The sequence below is a fragment of the Bidens hawaiensis genome, unplaced genomic scaffold (genome assembly GCF_021521415.1).
Source record: "Bidens hawaiensis isolate Kalapana, Puna unplaced genomic scaffold, B.hawaiensis_p1.1 tig00001721_1, whole genome shotgun sequence".
NCBI classification, from domain to species: Eukaryota; Viridiplantae; Streptophyta; class Magnoliopsida; order Asterales; family Asteraceae; genus Bidens; species Bidens hawaiensis.
In genome coordinates, this window is record NW_027491098.1 from 493,665 (window position 1) to 514,015 (window position 20,351).

Sequence of the window (20,351 nt, forward strand, 5' to 3'; positions counted from 1 at the left end):
AGTAAGGTGCGCGTGGGATCAACGACTGTTGGGCCAATGGTAATGGCCTGGTCAGGGTATTTGCCATTGAAAGCCCATCTTTCCGGTTCGGTGATGGTTGGTTTAGCCATCTTTGGTTTGGGTTTAGATGAGACAGATGCGATGCATACCTGGGGAATGCCGGTGATCATCGCTACACCCTCAGCTGTTGGCCATCCCATCATGCCGTGGACTGAAGATACCACGGCGTTGAATCTTGCAATCCCGTCTCTCCCGAAGAGAATGTCGTATGTGTGGTGTGGCTTCCTCGTCACGACAAAGTCTACATCTTCTGTGCGGGAGTGTTTACCGTCCGTAAGAGTGACAGGGAAAGATAGGATACCCAGGGGGGTGTTTGTGCTGCCGTCGAACCCTTCCATCGAGGCGTAGACCGTTTCCAGGCGTTCCTTGTCTTCGTTATCTAGCTTGTCGAAGAACTGCCTGTACATCACCGTTGACGAGGCGCCGTTGTCAGCAAGAGTGCGGGAAGTGATGTAGTGCCCCAGCTGGCTTTTGATGACGATAGGGCCTTCTTTGCTGGGTCCTCCTGGCACTCGCGGGAAGCGCACCTCAGCTTCCTTCCACGCGCATGGTTCTGTCGTTCGCCTTTTTCTTCCTCTGATGTTGCCATGAACCATGTTGATGCTGATGTCAACGGGCTTTCGTCCGTTGCCTCTGTACCGGTTATCATTCCTTCCTCCATTCTTGATTGATGCCACAAGGTGTGCAAGTCTTCCATCCTTGACGAATGTTTCAACAATATCCTTCAAGGATGTACACTCCTCCGTACTATGACCCTTTGTCCCTTGGAAGTCACAGGATTTGCTTTGATCCGCATTAGGTCGCTGCCGGATCATTGGAGCTTTTGGCCATGGTAGTTTTTCGGTGGCAAATATCTCCGTGACGCTTTTGGTGAGTGGCGTCCACCGGTGTTTTCGGCTTGAAGGGTGTGTGTTATCCCTTCCGCCAACAAGAGGGCGAGAGCTGGATGAGGTGTTAAACCCTTGACTGCCAAATACCTAGCTTCCTCTTTTTGTTCTGCCGGGCGATCCAAACATTGTTTTCTCTGGTCCTCTGCGTGTAGAGGTGTGTACTCTGGGGAAGATCCCTACCCAGTTGCTTCTCTGTCTCGGCAAAGGGCTTGGCCGCCGTCATGATGGCATCCCATGTGGATGGCGTGCCGTCCTTACCCGTCAACGTGCGGATAAGCTCTGAGTATTCGGCGCCCTGGATGAAAGCGGCGCGAACAAGATCTTCACTTATGTCTCAGCTTTTTGGAGTTGAAGCGAGTGATGAAGTCTAGTAAAGATTCATCCTCCTCTCTAACGCAATTGAGGATCGTCCACTGTTCTTCAGTATATTTCCTCTGTTGGCTGAAGTGTTGGCTGAACTTGTTCTGAAAGTCCGCCCAATCATAGATGTGGTGGACCGGTAAACGATCGAACCATGCCTTGGCCGCTCCAACCAGTGTCATCTGGAACATATAACACCACGTGGGTTCCGTCCAGTTGCTGACGGTTGCCCCCGCAATGAATTGGTTCAAGTGATCGTCTGGGTCGGATAGACCATCATAAGTGCCGATGTTGAACATTTGTTTGGCACTTCTCGGGGCGATTGCTTCCGCAATGTCCCTTGCAAACTTGGACTTTCCTGCATTTGCAGCAGTTGGTCTAAAGGTTTTGTAGAAGTCACGGTTTCTCCCCGCGTTCGTTGGTTTAAAGGTTTCTCCAAAATTCCTTGTCGGTTGGAAGTCCGTTTCCTTACGCTTCCCTTTCGCCTTATGGCGAGGGTTTGCGTCGGTATCGGATTATTCCCGCTTATCGTCCGAGGACTCGCACTCACTGTTCATGTTGAGATGTTGGCGAGTACTGCCGAATTCGTCAGCCTGTTGAAGTGAACGCAAGCGTTCATCCAACTCAGCTTGGAACTCTTTCTGACGTGCTTCGGCCCACGCCTTAACTTGATCGAGTGTTTGGTGAGGGAGCCTCGTGTAACACCCCGACCAAAGGAGGATTATACATCGGGGCGCCACATATTGTTTCATTACTCGTGACACTATTGGGTGTCAATATTTAATAAATACATTCATTCGCGCACGCGCAAAGTAAACAAGATAACATAAATCATCATAAATCAATATATTATAAATCATAATATTCGAACAGCAAAAACTTGTCTTGATACATTTTAATCTAGGTCCAAAATAAAGAAAACTTCCTACGTGTCCACAAGCTCCAAAACAGCTACTGCAAACCTGAACATGTGTTAAAATAAAACGTCAAACACTTGCGTGTTGGTGAGAAATCAAGTTTAATACAATACATAGATAACAATAAATCTGCGCGCAACATGTGTATGTCTGGTTTTCAACAAGGGTGTAATCCGATCGGGACCAACTCTAAGATTCATACTCATAGACTGCCAGTGCTCACAATTGAGCTCACAAACAAGAAAGACTGTGCAAGTGTAAACAAAAGAGAAAATCATAAACGATAGTTCTCCCGTGTTCATCTAATGGTACCATGAGAACTGCGGAATAGACCGACAAGACGGTTAATGATCCACACATACAAATAAACAGCCAAGTCTACGTCCTCAACACATGGGATACTGCGCGACTAAAGTTCATAAACAGTTTAAGACTCTAAGTTTGTATGAACACATGAACATCCCAAAACATTAAAAGCAAAAAGGGATTAGGTACGAGATTACTCACTTGATAAACGATGCGGTGTAAGATAAAGCAAGAACCAACTTTAAACAAGCACAAGTTAACCTATAAATAAGATTATTGTTTTAATGATTGGTTTTAAGTCTTGATTATAAGTTAGCATAATTAATAAGTAAATTATTATATATAATATATATTACCGGAAAAGCAGGGCAGAACAGGATAGAAGACGAAGGCAAAGAGAGAGGAGACGGCAGAGGAAGAACAACGGCAAGGAGCAAGAGAGAACAGGAGAGTTTAAGTGCTTTGTGTGTGTAGTGTTAGGAAATTAACATTATTATTTATAGGGAAACCCTAGGGAACACAATCCCTAGAAAGGGGGGATAAGATCTCCAAAAAGTAAAAGATTCCAAAAGCAAAAGATATCAAAAGATATGGCAGCTGCAGGGGGCAAAGGAAAAGCTGACAGGTAACAGTAAACAGGCATGGGGGGGTCAGATAAAGGTACAGGTCAAGCATGGAAAAGCAGATCTCAAAAGATACTGTCAGTCACTTTTTCTGTCAACCAATGGGGTTGGTGCGCATGCTGCGCCAAAAGTGGCTTTTCAGACATAAGATAGGTCAGGTCAACAGCACAGAAGATAAGACAACACAAAAGTAAACGGCTGGATTAAACAGAAGAAAAGACTCGACATAGCGCGAGAAAGCTTGAGCGCGAAGGCAGACACAGAAGGTCAAGAGAGCGCGAGCGCGAAGGCAGACAGAACCAACCTTTGCGCGCCGCGGAAAGAACTATATTTCTAAGCGCGCCGCGGGAAGAACTTCAATTCTAAGCGCGTCGTGAGAAGAACTATATTCCTTAGCGCGTCGCGGGAAGAACGGGATCCATAGCGCGCCGCGGGAAGAACTAAAATCCTTAGCGCGCTGCGGGGACAGTTCGTCTCGCGTATCGCAGTAACAGGTGGTCTTCACGCAGGCTTCCTTATAAGGAGTCTGGCGCGTGGAGCTGCGTAGACAACCTTAGGCGGGAAGGAACAAAGGACAGCAAAGAGCAAGGAGAAAAAGAGGGAAACAAGGCTTAAGGGCGGGATGACAACAAGAGGGAAAAGAAAGCGGAAAGAGAGAAGGAAGAGGGAGAGGTCGGCGGAAAGAAAGAGAGAGAGAGGCGGGAGGGAAAATATATTATTATTATTAAAATTAAAATATAAGTATAAATAAATATTAAATCATAACAGAAAGAGATCGGATCAGAGAAACGAGTACCTGGGTCGGGTCGGATCGGGGCAGATGTCACAGTCTCCCCTACTTTAAGAAATTTCGTCCCGAAATTTATCTCGAAGTAGGTTGCGCAGAGAACATGTGCGGGTACTTGATCTTCATTTGATCTTCCCTTTCCCATGTAAACTCGGCTCCGCGCTTGGACTCCCAGCGAACTTTCACGATAGGGATGCGACTGCGCTTGGTTTGCTTAACCTCGCGATCCATAATCTCAACAGGCTTCTCAACGAAATGCATAGATTCATCAACTTGAACTTCATCAAGTGGAATGTGAAGGTTCTCGTCAGCTAAACACTTCTTGAGATTGGATACATGGAACGTTGGATGCACATTACTGAGCGCGGGCGGCAGGTCAAGTCTGTAGGCAACTTTTCCTACACGCGCGAGAATCTTAAATGGTCCAACATATCGAGGAGCAAGCTTACCTTTCTTCGCAAAGCGGACAACACCCTTCCAGGGCGACACTTTGAGGAGAACAAGATCACCAACTTGAAATTCGAGAGGCTTCCGCCTACGATCTGCGTAACTCTTCTGTCGGCTTCTGGCAGTCAGCAGATGATCACGGATCTTGGCGATTTTATCGGTTGTCTCTTGAACAAGTTCGGGTCCTGTGATTTGAGTTTCACCCACTTCGCTCCAACAGATCGGGGAGCGGCACTTACGACCGTAAAGTGCTTCAAATGGGGCCATACCGATACTGGAATGATAGCTGTTATTATAAGAGAACTCAATCAAAGGCAGGTGTGAATCCCAATTACCTCCAAAATCAAGAACACAAGATCGGAGCATATCCTCAAGAGTTTGAATAGTTCGCTCAGACTGACCGTCAGTCTGAGGATGATATGCCGTACTCATGTCCAAGCGAGTTCCTAGTGCAGATTGGAGAGATTTCCAAAAGCGGGATATAAAACGGCCATCGCGATCGGATATGATGCTCAAAGGAGTACCATGGCGGCAGACAATTTCCTTGACATAAAGCTGCGCGAGTTGCTCAACACGGTAGTTTTCACGAATGGGCAGGAAGTGAGCAGACTTAGTCAAACGATCCACTATTACCCAAATGCTATCATGTTTGCTTGCTGTCAAAGGTAACTTGGTAATGAAGTCCATCGCTATACTTTCCCATTTCCACGTAGGAATTTCTGGTTGTTCGAGCAAACCAGATGGGCGTTGATGTTCAGCTTTTACCTTAGAGCAAGTCAGGCATCTAGCTACGAACACAGCAATATCCTTTTTCATACCGGGCCACCAATAAGTAATGCGCAAATCCTTGTACATCTTATCAGCGCCAGGATGGATGGAATACCGAGATTTGTGCGCTTCACTCAGGATATCAGCGCGAAGATTCTCATCAAAGGGAATCCAGATGCGATTAAGATAGCAGAGAATTCCACTCAGATTAGGGACAAAGTGCGCTTCCGCGCCACACGCTAACTCGGCGCGAAGGTTACCATTACTGATGGATGCGCGCTGCGCGTCACGAATACGCGATTCAAGGTTGCTTTGAATCGGCGCGAAGTGAAGCTGCGTGCGCGGCAAGATACAGTTAAGCTGGCAGGCTTTTCGGCTGAGCGCATCGGCTACCACATTAGCCTTACCAGGATGATACCGGATCTCACAATCGTAATCGCTGATGAGTTCGTTCCATCGGCGTTGTCTCATGTTAAGTTCCTTCTGATCAAATATATGCTGAAGGCTTTTATGGTCAGTGTAGAGGATACACTTAGTACCATAAAGGTAGTGTCTCCAGATCTTCAATGCAAAAACAACTGCACCAAGTTCGAGATCGTGAGTTGTATAATTCTTCTCGTGAACCTTGAGTTGCCTCGATGCATAAGCGATAACCTTGCCTCGTTGCATAAGAACACAACCGAGACCTTGGTTGGAGGCATCGCAGTACACGACAAAATCATCATTACCCTCAGGTAGCGCAAGGACAGGAGCTTCACACAACAAACGCTTGAGCGTTAGAAAGGCTTCTTCTTGCTTCGAGCCCCAAATATACGGTTTACCTTTGTGCGTTAGAGCTGTTAAAGGCAAAGCGATCTTCGAGAAGTTCGAAATGAAGCGCCGGTAATAACCAGCTAAGCCCAGAAAGGAACGGATCTCGGAAGGAGTGGTCGGCGTAATCCAGTTCTTGATTGCTTCAATTTTGGATGGGTCGACATGAATACCCATCTTGTTCACAACATGGCCAAGAAACTGTACTTCATCAGACCAGAATTCACACTTGGAGAGCTTAGCAAAGAGCTGCTCGGTTCTAAGCTTTTGCAACACCAACCGAAGATGTTGCTCATGCTCGGCCTTGGTCTTAGAATAAATCAGAACGTCATCGATAAACACAATCACGAATTTATCCAAGAAAGGCCTACACACCCGATTCATTAGATCCATGAAAACGGCGGGTGCGTTGGTTAAACCGAAGGACATGAACAAGAATTCAAAGTGGCCATAACGAGTTCGAAAAGCAGTCTTCGGAACATCTTCATCGCGGATGCGCAACTGGTGATAACCAGAACGAAGATCGATCTTGGAGAAACAAGAGGCACCTTGGAGTTGATCAAAGAGATCGTCAATACGCGGTAAGGGATACCGGTTTTTAATGGTGAGTTTGTTCAACTCGCGGTAATCAATACACATGCGAAACGATCCATCTTTCTTTTTAACGAACAACACCGGAGCACCCCAGGGCGAAGAGCTAGGGCGAATGAATCCTTTAGCAGTCAACTCTTGAAGTTGGCTTGCCAATTCTTGCATCTCAGCGGGCGCAAGGCGGTAAGGAGATTTAGCTACGGGGGAAGCACCAGGGACAAGATCAATACGGAACTCGACTTCACGAACGGGAGGGATACCAGGAAGATCATCAGGAAAAACTTCAAGGAAATCACGCACAACAGGGATATCGCGAAGCTTCTTCTTTTCTTCAGCAGGTTTAACCACATGGGCTAGAAATGCAATACACTTCTTCCGCATGAGTCTTTGGGCTTCGGCGCAAGACATAAGCTTAAGACCACTGGAGGGTTTCTCGCCGTAGATGTGAAGATCACCGTTTTCTCGAGGAATGCGAATCAACTTCTTGGCGCAAATAACTTCGGCGCGATTATGCGAAAGCCAGTCCATACCAATGATAACATCAAAGCTTCCAAGAGGCATGGGGATGAGGTCGATTAGAAAATCGTTTTCGTTAAGGTTAAGCGTGCAATCCTTAATCACGGAGTTAATTAAAACAGTTTCACCATTAGCCAATTCAACTGAAAAATTTTCTTTTAAATCGTTGCGCGGTCGCGCAAGCTTCTGCTCAAACGCGCGAGAAATAAAACTTCGATCGGCGCCAGTATCAAAAAGTACAGAAGCATAAAATCCGTTAAGCAAAAATGTACCATTAACTACGTCATTATTCGCTTGCGCTTGGTGCGCGGTTATGTTAAAAGCTCGCCCGCGTGTCACTTGGTTCGAAATCTGGTTCACCGGATTCGCTTGCGTAATCTGAACTTGTAGTCTCGGGCATGCGTTCCGGAAATGACTGGGATCACCGCAGTTGAAGCACGATCTGGGTCGTGGGTTTTGGTAGGTTGGTTGTGGGTTCTGCGGGTAGACTGGTGGTGTTGGCGCAATTGGATTGGACGGGAAGGACTCTACAGTTTTCTGCAAGGTGACCAGCGCGGCCACATCGGTTACAAAGTCGACATGGGACTTGAGGTGGGTGGTGGAGTCTACAGGTTGGGCAAAAGGGGTGGTTTCCTGTGTAGGGTTTCTTAGTTGGCGGGGCAGAGAGTGCTGGATTGGTTAAGGCATAGTTGTGGACTACAGGGGGAGTTGGGTAGGCTGACAGGGGTTGAGGGGTGTATACTAGAGGTTGGTAGGCGGGTTGCTGGACTATGGGCGGGCTGGTAAGCGCGTAAACTTGTCTGCGCCTACGTTTCTGGTTATGGTTTGAGGTTTCTGGTTTGGTTTCTGCGGGTTCAGGGACAGTTTTGGTGAGTTTGGTCTTCTCAGTTCCCCGCAGGAACAGGGTTCCTGCTCTGACATGGTTGTCGCTGAGCACAGCGGCCAATTCGATGGCGTCAGAGAGGGTTACTGGGTTTCTGGCCCATACAGAATCCTGAATTTCCATGGGGAGACCCCCAAGGAATTTCTCTATGGCTCGGCGGGAAGGGGTAACAAGGTGAGGGACAAGCAGGCTTAGTTCATGGAAGCGCGTCGCGTACTCGCGCGCTTCGCCACTGTATTGCTTAAGATTCCAAAATTCTTCCTCCAGGCGCTTAACTTCGTTGGGAGGGCAGAATTCTCGCGTCAGAATTTCCTTGAATTCCTCCCATGTCATGCTAGAAGCAGCTTCTGCGCCACGCGCATGAGCTACTCCATTCCACCATGTAAGCGCTCTAGATTCCAGGACACTGGAGGCATATAGGGTTCGTCTGTCTGAGGGGCATTGGGTGTGGAGGAAAGTGTTTTCTATTTTCTCAAGCCACTGGAGCATCATGGTGGCTCCTTCAAGACCTGTGAACTTTGGAGGGTTACCCGCGTTAAAGGACTTAATGTTGTAACCAGAGGTGTTAGCATTGTTTTGGCTCAAAGCTTGGGCTATTGCGGCGGCCATTTCCTGGGAACGTTGCTGCCTGCGTCTGCGCGAGGCTTCTCTCCTCTGATGGCGGCGAGATAGCGGAGGCATTCTATAAAAGTTTTAATTTTAGTTAATATCTTGGTTTTAGCGCAAAGTATAACCTTGAAAAGCTTGGTTTCGCGGAGTCAGTTACTATCAAAAGTTAAAGTAAAATAAATGACCCTAAATGCAGACTTAATAAAGGTAACAAATTCGAATCAAGAATCGACAATTCATGTATCACCATGACTTTCCGAATTCTCAATTTAAAATATACGAGCAAACGAGTATTGGAGATTGACGATTCATGTATCACCATGACTTTTCAATCTTCAATATAAAATATACAAGAAAATGAGTATTGGAGGTTGACAATTCATGTATCACCATGACTTTTCAAGTCTCCAACCTCAGAACATAATCGTAAATGGAAATTGAAAATCAACTATTCATGTATCACCATGACTTTTCGAATTTTCAAATCCAACAAACGAATATGTAAGTAAAATCAATAAAAATCGAAATTCAACAAAAATTGAAATATCGCGGAATAAAACATAAAATCATATACTGCGCAAGCGCGTGCATATTCATAAATAACGAGTAATTAACAATAAGCGCGCAAACATGAGATTTCTCTCATGCGCGAGAGGGGACTCTTAGGTATTCTAGGCCGTTACGTCTAACCACCTATCCTAAAGTCAACGAGCTCTGATACCAATCTGTAACACCCCGACCAAAGGCGGATTATACATCGGGGCGCCACATATTGTTTCATTACTCGTGACACTATTGGGTGTCAATATTTAATAAATACATTCATTCGCGCACGCGCAAAGTAAACAAGATAACATAAATCATCATAAATCAATATATTATAAATCATAATATTCGAACAGCAAAAACTTGTCTTGATACATTTTAATCTAGGTCCAAAATAAAGAAAACTTCCTACGTGTCCACAAGCTCCAAAACAGCTACTGCAAACCTGAACATGTGTTAAAATAAAACGTCAAACACTTGCGTGTTGGTGAGAAATCAAGTTTAATACAATACATAGATAACAATAAATCTGCGCGCAACATGTGTATGTCTGGTTTTCAACAAGGGAGTAATCCGATCGGGACCAACTCTAAGATTCATACTCATAGACTGCCAGTGCTCACAATTGAGCTCACAAACAAGAAAGACTGTGCAAGTGTAAACAAAAGAGAAAATCATAAACGATAGTTCTCCCGTGTTCATCTAATGGTACCATGAGAACTGCGGAATAGACCGACAAGACGGTTAATGATCCACACATACAAATAAACAGCCAAGTCTACGTCCTCAACACATGGGATACTGCGCGACTAAAGTTCATAAACAGTTTAAGACTCTAAGTTTGTATGAACACATGAACATCCCAAAACATTAAAAGCAAAAAGGGATTAGGTACGAGATTACTCACTTGATAAACGATGCGGTGTAAGATAAAGCAAGAACCAACTTTAAACAAGCACAAGTTAACCTATAAATAAGATTATTGTTTTAATGATTGGTTTTAAGTCTTGATTATAAGTTAGCATAATTAATAAGTAAATTATTATATATAATATATATTACCGGAAAAGCAGGGCAGAACAGGATAGAAGACGAAGGCAAAGAGAGAGGAGACGGCAGAGGAAGAACAACGGCAAGGAGCAAGAGAGAACAGGAGAGTTTAAGTGCTTTGTGTGTGTAGTGTTAAGAAATTAACATTATTATTTATAGGGAAACCCTAGGGAACACAATCCCTAGAAAGGGGGGATAAGATCTCCAAAAAGTAAAAGATTCCAAAAGCAAAAGATATCAAAAGATATGGCAGCTGCAGGGGGCAAAGGAAAAGCTGACAGGTAACAGTAAACAGGCATGGGGGGGTCAGATAAAGGTACAGGTCAAGCATGGAAAAGCAGATCTCAAAAGATACCGTCAGTCACTTTTTCTGTCAACCAATGGGGTTGGTGCGCATGCTGCGCCAAAAGTGGCTTTTCAGATATAAGATAGGTCAGGTCAACAGCACAGAAGATAAGACAACACAAAAGTAAACGGCTGGATTAAACAGAAGAAAAGACTCGACATAGCGCGAGAAAGCTTGAGCGCGAAGGCAGACACAGAAGGTCAAGAGAGCGCGAGCGCGAAGGCAGACAGAACCAACCTTTGCGCGCCGCGGAAAGAACTATATTTCTAAGCGCGCCGCGGGAAGAACTTCAATTCTAAGCGCGTCGTGAGAAGAACTATATTCCTTAGCGCGTCGCGGGAAGAACGGGATCCATAGCGCGCCGCGGGAAGAACTAAAATCCTTAGCACGCTGCGGGGACAGTTCGTCTCGCGTATCGCAGTAACAGGTGGTCTTCACGCAGGCTTCCTTATAAGGAGTCTGGCGCGTGGAGCTGCGCAGACAACCTTAGGCGGGAAGGAACAAAGGACAGCAAAGAGCAAGGAGAAAAAGAGGGAAACAAGGCTTAAGGGCGGGATGACTACAAGAGGGAAAAGAAGGCGGAAAGAGAGAAGGAAGAGGGAGAGGTCGGCGGAAAGAAAGAGAGAGAGAGGCGGGAAGGAAAATATATTATTATTATTAAAATTAAAATATAAGTATAAATAAATATTAAATCATAACAGAAAGAGATCGGATCAGAGAAACGGGTACCTGGGTCGGGTCGGATCGGGGCAGATGTCACACCTCGCCCGTTTCTCCAACTGGGCATCAGTGAACCCCAGTGAAATATTGTTTACTGCACTTGTCCCGGCTTGGGTAACCGGGGTAGTGTTCGTAAAATTTGTATAACCGCCGGTGTTCCCCCCAGTTGCTGGGGTTGTGGTTACCGGGGTTTCTTTTCACTTACTGGCCTCGGGACCGGAGTAACGTTAACCATTTCTTCAGAAATTTTGAAAAAACTAAGAATTAGTTCTAGCTTTTATGCACGGATGGCGCCAATGAAGAAACACTAATCGACCCCGGGCAGATTACGGATAATCTGGGGGTTAAATAGATGTTTCCCACGAGGATGAGGTCCAGCAAAGAAAGTTGTTCTCCAGGTGACCTGCAAAACAGACACCGTAAGCTCGTCACTGAGAAGGGGGGGTTCCTCCTTGTGACCACCCTCCGGTGTGAGAATCAGACTAGATTGCTCTGAATATAAGTGTATATTAAGAGATTGCTAGAGAAGATAAGATAATGAGATATCAGATATGTCCTTACCATTCCAAGGTGTTGGAGTATTTATAGCGGAAGGTAGGTTTCCAAGAAGGTACAGCCGGCTGAATAGTATTCCTGTTCTACCAACAGTGGGCTACGCACAAGCCATGCTGGTTGGTGGATAGGCTGCGGCTGATAGTGACAAGGCCGGCTGTATACTGTTCCTTTACTGCCGGCTATGCACTGTTCCACCAACTGTAGGCTACGCACGTCCCACAGTGAGGGTTGGTGAGTAGGCAGCGGCTAATAGTGACAAACAGTACTAGAGGGTGCTCCTCGTACTGTTGTCGGTGAGCTGTCACCCTGTGATTGGTTCATGGGCTGTTTTGGTCAGATCTTGTCTATTTTGCCCATACCTTGGCAGGTATAGTACAAAAGATCTTCCAGAAGCATACGGACTGGCTGATTTGGGCGGGAGTATTCCCGCCTTGCTCATTCCTTCAGGTGACATTACTGAAGTATCAAGAGTTAGTGCCTTGTGCGTGTAGCATTGCTATTAGTGCGGGTAGCCTTCCCTGATGGCTTGTATCCGCAGCTGCGGGAACAGGCGGGGTACTTCACCATTGGGAGGCTTTCCCTGCGGGAACAGCTGGCGTACTGCGCGTAAGGTCTTCATCTCTGGGCATGGTGGGTCCTGCGGAAGCAGTTGGTCCTTGCGCAGACGTCCCTCTTCAAGGTGAGTCTTGCGGGTCCAACTGGGCTCTGCTGGGACCTACCTCTTCAATAGAGTTCAAATGAATTGTGTTTGTATTACATATTTACATAAGTTACATATATCCATGTCTTGTCCACCCATATCACGATTCGACAACTTAGAAATTAGAATAACATATCTTGCAGTCAATATAATGTTTCATAATTGCATAAAAAGACCTTGAGATTTACTTGCTTTTTGTTCAAAACATTATTCTGTTACTCTTTAGGTTTGTTACATTTTGAGGTTAATCAATTGTCCATCTTGTCCCAAAAGTTAGGTTTCGACCATGTAATGCCTCGATATCCGCATGTAACAAATATTATAAAAATCACTATTTTATATCATTACGTTATTATATTAATTTTATGAATTTTGAAGTAGAGTATAACCGCCAATAATCCCTGACTCAGTTAACAAATGCTAGTCGGGTTAAGCGTGAGGCAAATGGGATGCAATGGTTTCGAACCACGCAAGTAGTGGTAAGAATTATGCTGGAACATCCTTGGAGTCCCGGCTTGATTCCAACAAAGGAGAAAACATTATTCTAGGTTTCGTACTTAGGTAAGATGGGTTGTATGTGGGTGGAAAGCCTTTCGGAGTTTCCCTACAACCAATTGCACTAAAGTTGTTCAAAAAAATGTAGAGTATAATTAAATCAATATTTAATAAGATTAGGGTGTGTTTAGATCTCACTTGATGGCAGACTCAAGTAGTCAAGTTATGACTTCCAACAGATCGGTTTTGCCATTCAAAAGAGGGTGGCGTCGCAGCTTTTTGTCCGCTTACCTGCTTCTTTATTGTAATTGGATTCTTTTATTTGAAATGACAAGAAATTCGCATCTTAGGATTAGATCCTTACAATATAGGTTAAATGTTGAATGTTGTATAAAATGAAAATCATCAGACATGAACCAAAGTATGAAAATCTAGAATTCGGTGGTGAGGTATGAATTTGACATATTTAAAAATTAAAATACTTCCAATCGTGTGGGAACAGGGATTTAAAGTCGGAAAGTGGTAAAACTCTTTGGATAATTTTTAGTAACCAACGAGTGAGTTTGGGTGGAAAACAAAGATTTTAACTTTTAATGTTTAAATTCATTTAAAATAGAAAGAGCATATTACATGGATGTACAATACTGAAAAAGAAAATGGTAGTGAAATCGGTTGACGACTAGACATGGATCATAACACCATATTTGACCGATTAGAATGTAATTTAGCTAATTGTGAAACACAATGAGATTTAGTCATTTAGGTGCAGGCCATTCAAAAGAAAGTTGACTTAAGCTCAAGTCAACTCCAAACTTGGTAAATGTAATGAACCGTAACGATACCAGCCGAATTCCCGCCGCATCCAAAACAAACTGAACACGTTTTGATACCCTTTCAGCTAAATTATGACTATATTTATAGGTTACTTTTGTTTGCTATAGCGAGTAGATACCATTTTGATCCAATGATTAATACCTTGTACCGTTACGACGTCCTTAGATTTATGTATATTCGATTATGTATATTGTAAACGGACTTCGCACGGTTATTAATAACTCATCAACGCACACATGTATACATGCTTCGAGCTTTTTTGGGTACTTTTAACTACATTTCAATATAAGTGGGTTTTTTTTCACGGTTTAAAGATTAATACACGTGCATGTCATCAAAATCAAGCCTTACATATTTTGACTCCGCGTCACAGATTAACCTGTCTTGCAGCAAAGTACGGCTAACATATGTATACTACGATAATTAAGTTCTTCATAAACTATATTTTATTCTCACGGTCTACCGTCTAGAATCTTCAAATCATTATTGTAACATTATTGAGTGGCACGTGCAATTAGTGGACTATTTGAAACTTATGAACAATACTATGGTCCATATGACCCCTTTCATATCTAATAATGATGGGATTGATAAAAAAAACAACTTTTTTCTGTTTCCTTCGATTACACAATGAGACAACACCCACATATTTCACTTGAATTTCTTCTTTTACTATGCTAAGATATGAATACGTTTTTAATTCATTTTAACCGGCCATGTGGGTTCACACTGATCACACCGACACATTGGGTTGGATGAGTTAGAGGATGTTTGGTACAAACAGTGTGTCCAGTTCTTGGTATATCAGTTTAGTGGGTTGCACACCCTAAGGGGTCGGGTTCCCTATCAACATATTAACGTCTAGCATGATAGAGGAATTGAAGAAACACTAATCGACCCCGGGCAGATTACGGATAATCTGGGGGTTAAATAGATGTTTCCCACGAGGGGTTAGATCCGGCAAAGATGGTTCTTCTGATATCCTGCAAAACAGACACCGTGAGCTCGTCACTGAGAAGGGGGGGGTACCTCCTTGTGACCACCCTCCGGCGTGAGAATCAGACTAGATTGCTCTTGAATATAAGTGTATATTAGAGATTGCTAGAGCAGATATCAGGTATAAGATATAAGATACAAGATAAGATGAGATGATCATACCATTTGGGGTATTTATAGCCGAAGGTAGGTTTCCAAGAAGGTGTAGCCGGCTGAATAGTATTCCTGTTCTATCAACTGTGGCCTACGCACGTGCCATGCTGGTAGTTGGTGGGTAGGCAGCGGCTGACAGTGACCAGGCCTGCTGTGTACTATTCCTTTTCCACCAACTGCAGGCTATGCACGTGGTATGACAGGAGTTGGTGAGTAGGCCGCGGCTAATAGTGACATACAGTACAAGAGCATGCTGCTCGCCATACTGTTGTCAATGAGCTGTCGTATCTCTGGTCAGATCTTTTGCCCATACCTCGTCAGGTACAATACAAAAGATCCTCCAGTATCGTACGGACTGGCTCATTTGGGCGGGAGTATTCCCCCTCCCGCCTTTGTGCGGGATTGTTCCCGGCTTTGCTCATTCCTTCAGGTGACTACTGAATTATTGAGAGCTAAGTGCCTTGTGCGTGTAGCCTTGCTGCGCGGGTGGCCTTCCCTGATGGCTTGTATCCACAGCTGCGGGAACAGGCGGAGTACTTCACCATTGGGAGGCATTTCCTGCGGGAACAGCTTGCGTACTGCGCGTAAGGACGTCACGTCTCTGAGCATGGTGGGTCCTGCGGATCCAGTTGGTTTCTGCTCAGACGTCTCTCTTCGAGGTGAGTCCTGCGGGTCCAACTGGGCTCTGCTGGGACCTACCTCTTCAAGTCCCCCCAGTCCAATGTTCTTCTCATGAATGTTTAATAAGTGAGGTGAACTTTTGGACTTAAGCAAAGGGTTTTTGAAAAGGGTTTAGTTTTAAGGTTTTCCACGGGGATTCTTCCCGCGGAAGTCCTAATGTCACTTGCAGAAATTCCCGACTTTCCTGCTTGATCTTTGGGTATGATGCGGGTAGGTCTGTAACCTCCTCGCAAGTCAGGAGCGTTGAGTCCCACTTGTGTGGATTCTCCATGAGGTTTTGGTAGTTTTGAACATAGTGATCAATTATGTTAAAACCACCAATTCCATCCTGGAGCTTCAAACAATGTAGTTCTCGACGTTCCCGCTATGCGGGGATGTTATTCCCGTTTCCGCAAGCATTGCCCAGAAGATCCTTCTTGGTTTCAATTCCCTGCGGAGCGCTAGGTATGTGAAGGGTTTTGCCTTAACACTGTACCCGCGCTCGTCTTACGGTTACTTTACTTCCAAGGTATTCCTGGCGTCAATTCCCTGCGGGTGCTAGGTATGTGAAGGGTTTTGCCTTAACAGTGTACCCGCACCCGTCTTATAGTTACTTGGTTGCCAAGGTAAGGGGTATTTTCCCGCTTACTTTTGAATCTTTTTGAAATTTTGAAATTCGAAGAGTTGGTGAAAGAATAAGAACAGTCCAAACCTCTGAAACGTCGTCCGACGGTTTCTTCTAACAGTGTCAGGACGTGCAGGAAGTTATGGCGATGTGACAGTACATGGTCATTCCAGACGCTTTTTCAGGCGCGTGGGCGCGATTTTTCGGGCGCGTGGCCGCGAAATTAATGGCACGCGTCCTTTCAACAACCGTTGCCAGCTTGCACTTTGCCACGTGTCATAGTTTCATTGCACCTGTGATTTCTCTCTCTTCCGCATTAAATTCATCGCATTAATTGCGATGAGTATATAAAGGGGGAGAGGGTCCTTTGTAATTCACACTTTCACTCCTCTTCTTGTAAACGATTTCCGGCGAATACTTTCTGCCAAGCATTCTCCTGAAATCATTCCTTTACCTCCAAACCATGTCTTCTACTCACGATTTCGAAGCTGCTGCCGAGGAATCTGACGTGCACGTCGAGATCCCGACGTCTACGTCTGATAAAGACAATAAGAGCACTGCTGGCGAATGCCAGTGTGCTCTTCCCACTGAGCTTTTTCAGTACATCGTCCGGAAGTTCATGCTCGAGCCGTTCGAGCCTGAGTTTCCGGAGCCACACCAGACGGTGTACGATGCCCCCAAGGGCAAGATAGGGGTGTACGCTGCATTCTTCGTTTATGGGAATCTCAGGTTCCCATTAACGAAGTTTGTATACCGTGTCTTGGAGAGGCACGGGGTGCATTTGACGGAGGTACACCCGATGGCGATCGCCAAGATCCGCCACTTTGAGTGGGTGTGCCTCATTCTGGGCGTGGAGCCCCACGTAGATCGGTTGATGACCTTCTACTCCTGGAGGTGCATCCAGGGGTGGTACACCTTGGTCAATCGGATCAAGGGGTTGAAGATCTGCGCTACCGAGCGCAGTCTTCGGTCGTGGAAGCGTGAGTTTTTTTATATCTCTGCTCGCGTCGTCCCCCTTGCGATGACCTTTAAGAATGGGAAAGCACTCCCCGCCCTTCACGCCCTCAACTACCAGGAGGCGGAATGGTTCGCCAAGATCTCCCGGGTCTAGACTCCGGTATACCGCTTTGCGGAGTCTGGGATGGTGATGCTTGGGATGAGCCGGGTGTGGAAGGAGGCGTCACAGGTTCCCATCGTCCTCGAATACGGTTTGAACTCTGTCCCTTACGGTATGCTCTGTCTTCTTTGTTTATATAGGTTTGTCTTCTAACTGTTTGTTTCTTTTATTTCAGAGGGGAACGACTTGCAGTCTCTCCTGCAGCCTCGGGAGAGTGATGGTCCCGCTCGGATGGGTAGTCGTGCTCTCGATGAGAACGAGTTGCCCATCTTGGAGCAAACGAGGGATCGGTTTGTGTTGGTCTACCCGCCAGGCCACCCTATTCTGAGCGCCACGCGGCCAGGTAAGGCGTTATTCAACCCTCGACCTCTCAATGCTGAAATCACTGCTGGAATTCCTCTATCTTGTCATCTTCTGATGAGGAATCCGCAGATGGTCCTCCATTGGTGCGGTAGAAGAAGGCTGCCGGCGGGAAGGGGAAGGCGAAGGTTGCCTCCACTGCCGATCCGGTGCATCGGTCTGATTCAGAGACCGAGAGCGAGGAGGTGGCGGGGAACCCTGGTGGTGATAAGACCACTGCTCCGGAGGCTGAGACGACCGTCACCTCCGAGCAGCCCAGGACAACGACGGTGAGCGGCGTGAAGAGGCCGGCTCCATCGGGTTCGTCCCCGCCTGTTCGCACTTTTAGGCTCAAGAAAACCCGTAAGTACAAACTTCCTTTACTTTTTAACTTCATATCTTTCCGCCATTATACTTATATCTTCTTTGGGCAGGCGTGGATGCTACCGCATTCCAGGGTGGAGCGGGGAGGAGCACCTCCGGACCCATGACGGTAGGCTTGGTCAACCTACCTGAGGCGATGACCCAGGCGGCTACGCCTGCTTCAGTTGTTGGTTCAGTTGCTCACCCAGTTGAGCCAACTGTTCCAACTGTGATGACATCTCCGCCGGCTGTCAGTGCCATATTTACTGAATCTTTCACTGAGCCGGCGGTGACTATTTATGCGGGTACTTCCGCAGCGGCGACCACGGTTGTGAGTTCACCTCCTGTGAGTTCACCTCCGTTGGTTTCTACCGCTCTATGCCTCCTCCGACTTTGGCAGCTACGGCCGATCCTTCAGGTATGCTTGGGGCTTCTCGCCAACCTCTGCCTCCTTCCCATCTGCCTGACCACTTGGATGGATTTCCCTTGGGTTCAGGTGATGGGTTTGGCGGCTATCGGCCTGTTGTCGACCCTACAGGTGCGTAGGGTTCTTTTGGCCATTTTTTTTATATCATATTTTCCTAACTGCTTTTTGTTTTTTGCAGTGTCGGATTCCAATGAAGTGTATATTCCACGATGGAACATCCGCCGAGGAACAACCCTTCGCACGCCTGTGGAGTGCGTGGAGTGGGCTCGTCACGCAGCTCCCAGTGGTGCGTTGGGGGAAGCAATGGCTAGCTACCAGGAGGGTAGGCTAACCAACGAGCTTCGGATTCTCCTGGCCCGGATGTAGCCGCGCGTCGAGCTGCTCTGTCGTGAAAACGACAAGTTAAAAGCAGCTCGTATTCAAGAAGTAGCTCAGGCGCGGGCTGTCCGGGAGGAGAACAAGAGGCTTACTGCAGTGGCTGCGGAAAAGGAGAAGGCCTTCAAGGCCCTCGAGGTTGAAGTTCAGGCCCGGCTCGAGGCCCGTTCCAAGGCTGCCCAAGCTGTTAACGAACAGCTTCGGCTGGCTAAGGAGACTGCATGGAACGCAACTGAGAGGGCCACCAAGGCTGAAGCTGTTGCTGAGCCTCTACGCCTCGAGAATGAGGAACTTAAAGCCAAACTAGAGGCGCTCCAAAAGGCTCATGATGCCTTGGCGATGGAAGACGCCAAGAAGCTCCAAGAGATCTTGGACCAGAGGGGGGTGCTTGACCACACCGAGCGGAAGCTAAAGGGCGTTGAAGAGGCTGCGGCTAAAGAAGTGTTGCTTGCCAACCTCAACAAAAGTGAAGCCGAACGCGCCCATAACCAAGCTCAAGCTGCCCTCCAGGAAGCTCTGGTTACCAAGGAATGGCTTCTTCGAGAAGCGTTGTCGCAGGTAAGCTTAGCTTCATAATGTCTTCACGCTTTTCTTTGTAAATAGAAAAGGTTTTGATACTTGTATTTTTTCTTGTAGGTTGTGCATCGAGTCTTCACGGACACATTATACGACGATGCCATGAGCGCAGCCCTCAACGCTTCTCACGAGGATGGGGAAAAGGCCGGCTTCCTGCTTGGTCTAGGGTTCGTTGAGAAAGGCATCTTCCAACTTCCCTTTATATGATGTTGATACTGAAGCTGTATATGACCAAGCAGTGAATCAGTATGCCGCCTTCCCGCATCCGGTGGTGGAGAAGGTGAACGAAGTTGCTGCTGCTGATGATGGGCTAGCCATTCTAAAGACCTTCCTTGAACCGCCACAGCCAACTGATGGTGCGGGTACATGTGAGTTTGGAGGGAGTGGTCCTGAAGCTTGAACCTTAAGATCCATTCCCACTGTTAGGATAGGTTTAGCTTGTATAGATTTATATATTCTTGTAGGCGGGTAGTTACCCGGCCATTCTTGTAATGAATTATTATGAAATATAAATCTTTGTGCGGGTAAGACCGCTACTTTCACTGGATGACTTGCTTTATAAACGTTATATGACTTGCTCATGCATACTTTAGTTTAAATTAGCAATTTTCCAAGTGTTTAGAATAAGTTAACTTTTGAACGTGGTAGATAATAGGTTGAAGTTTTGCTTTCTCCTTCGTGATTATGCGGGTAGGACCGTCACTTGCACTTAGTAGGATGGCTAAACTTTACCTATATCTGACCTGCGTGGAGGTTTTCCTCATCTTTTTGTTAGAAATTTTTTAAGTATTTAGAATAAGTTAACCTTTGAACGTGATAGATAATAGGTTGAAGTTTTGCTTCCCCCTTCGTGATTGTGCGGGTGAAACCGTCACTTGCACTTGGTAGGATGGCTAAACTTCACCTA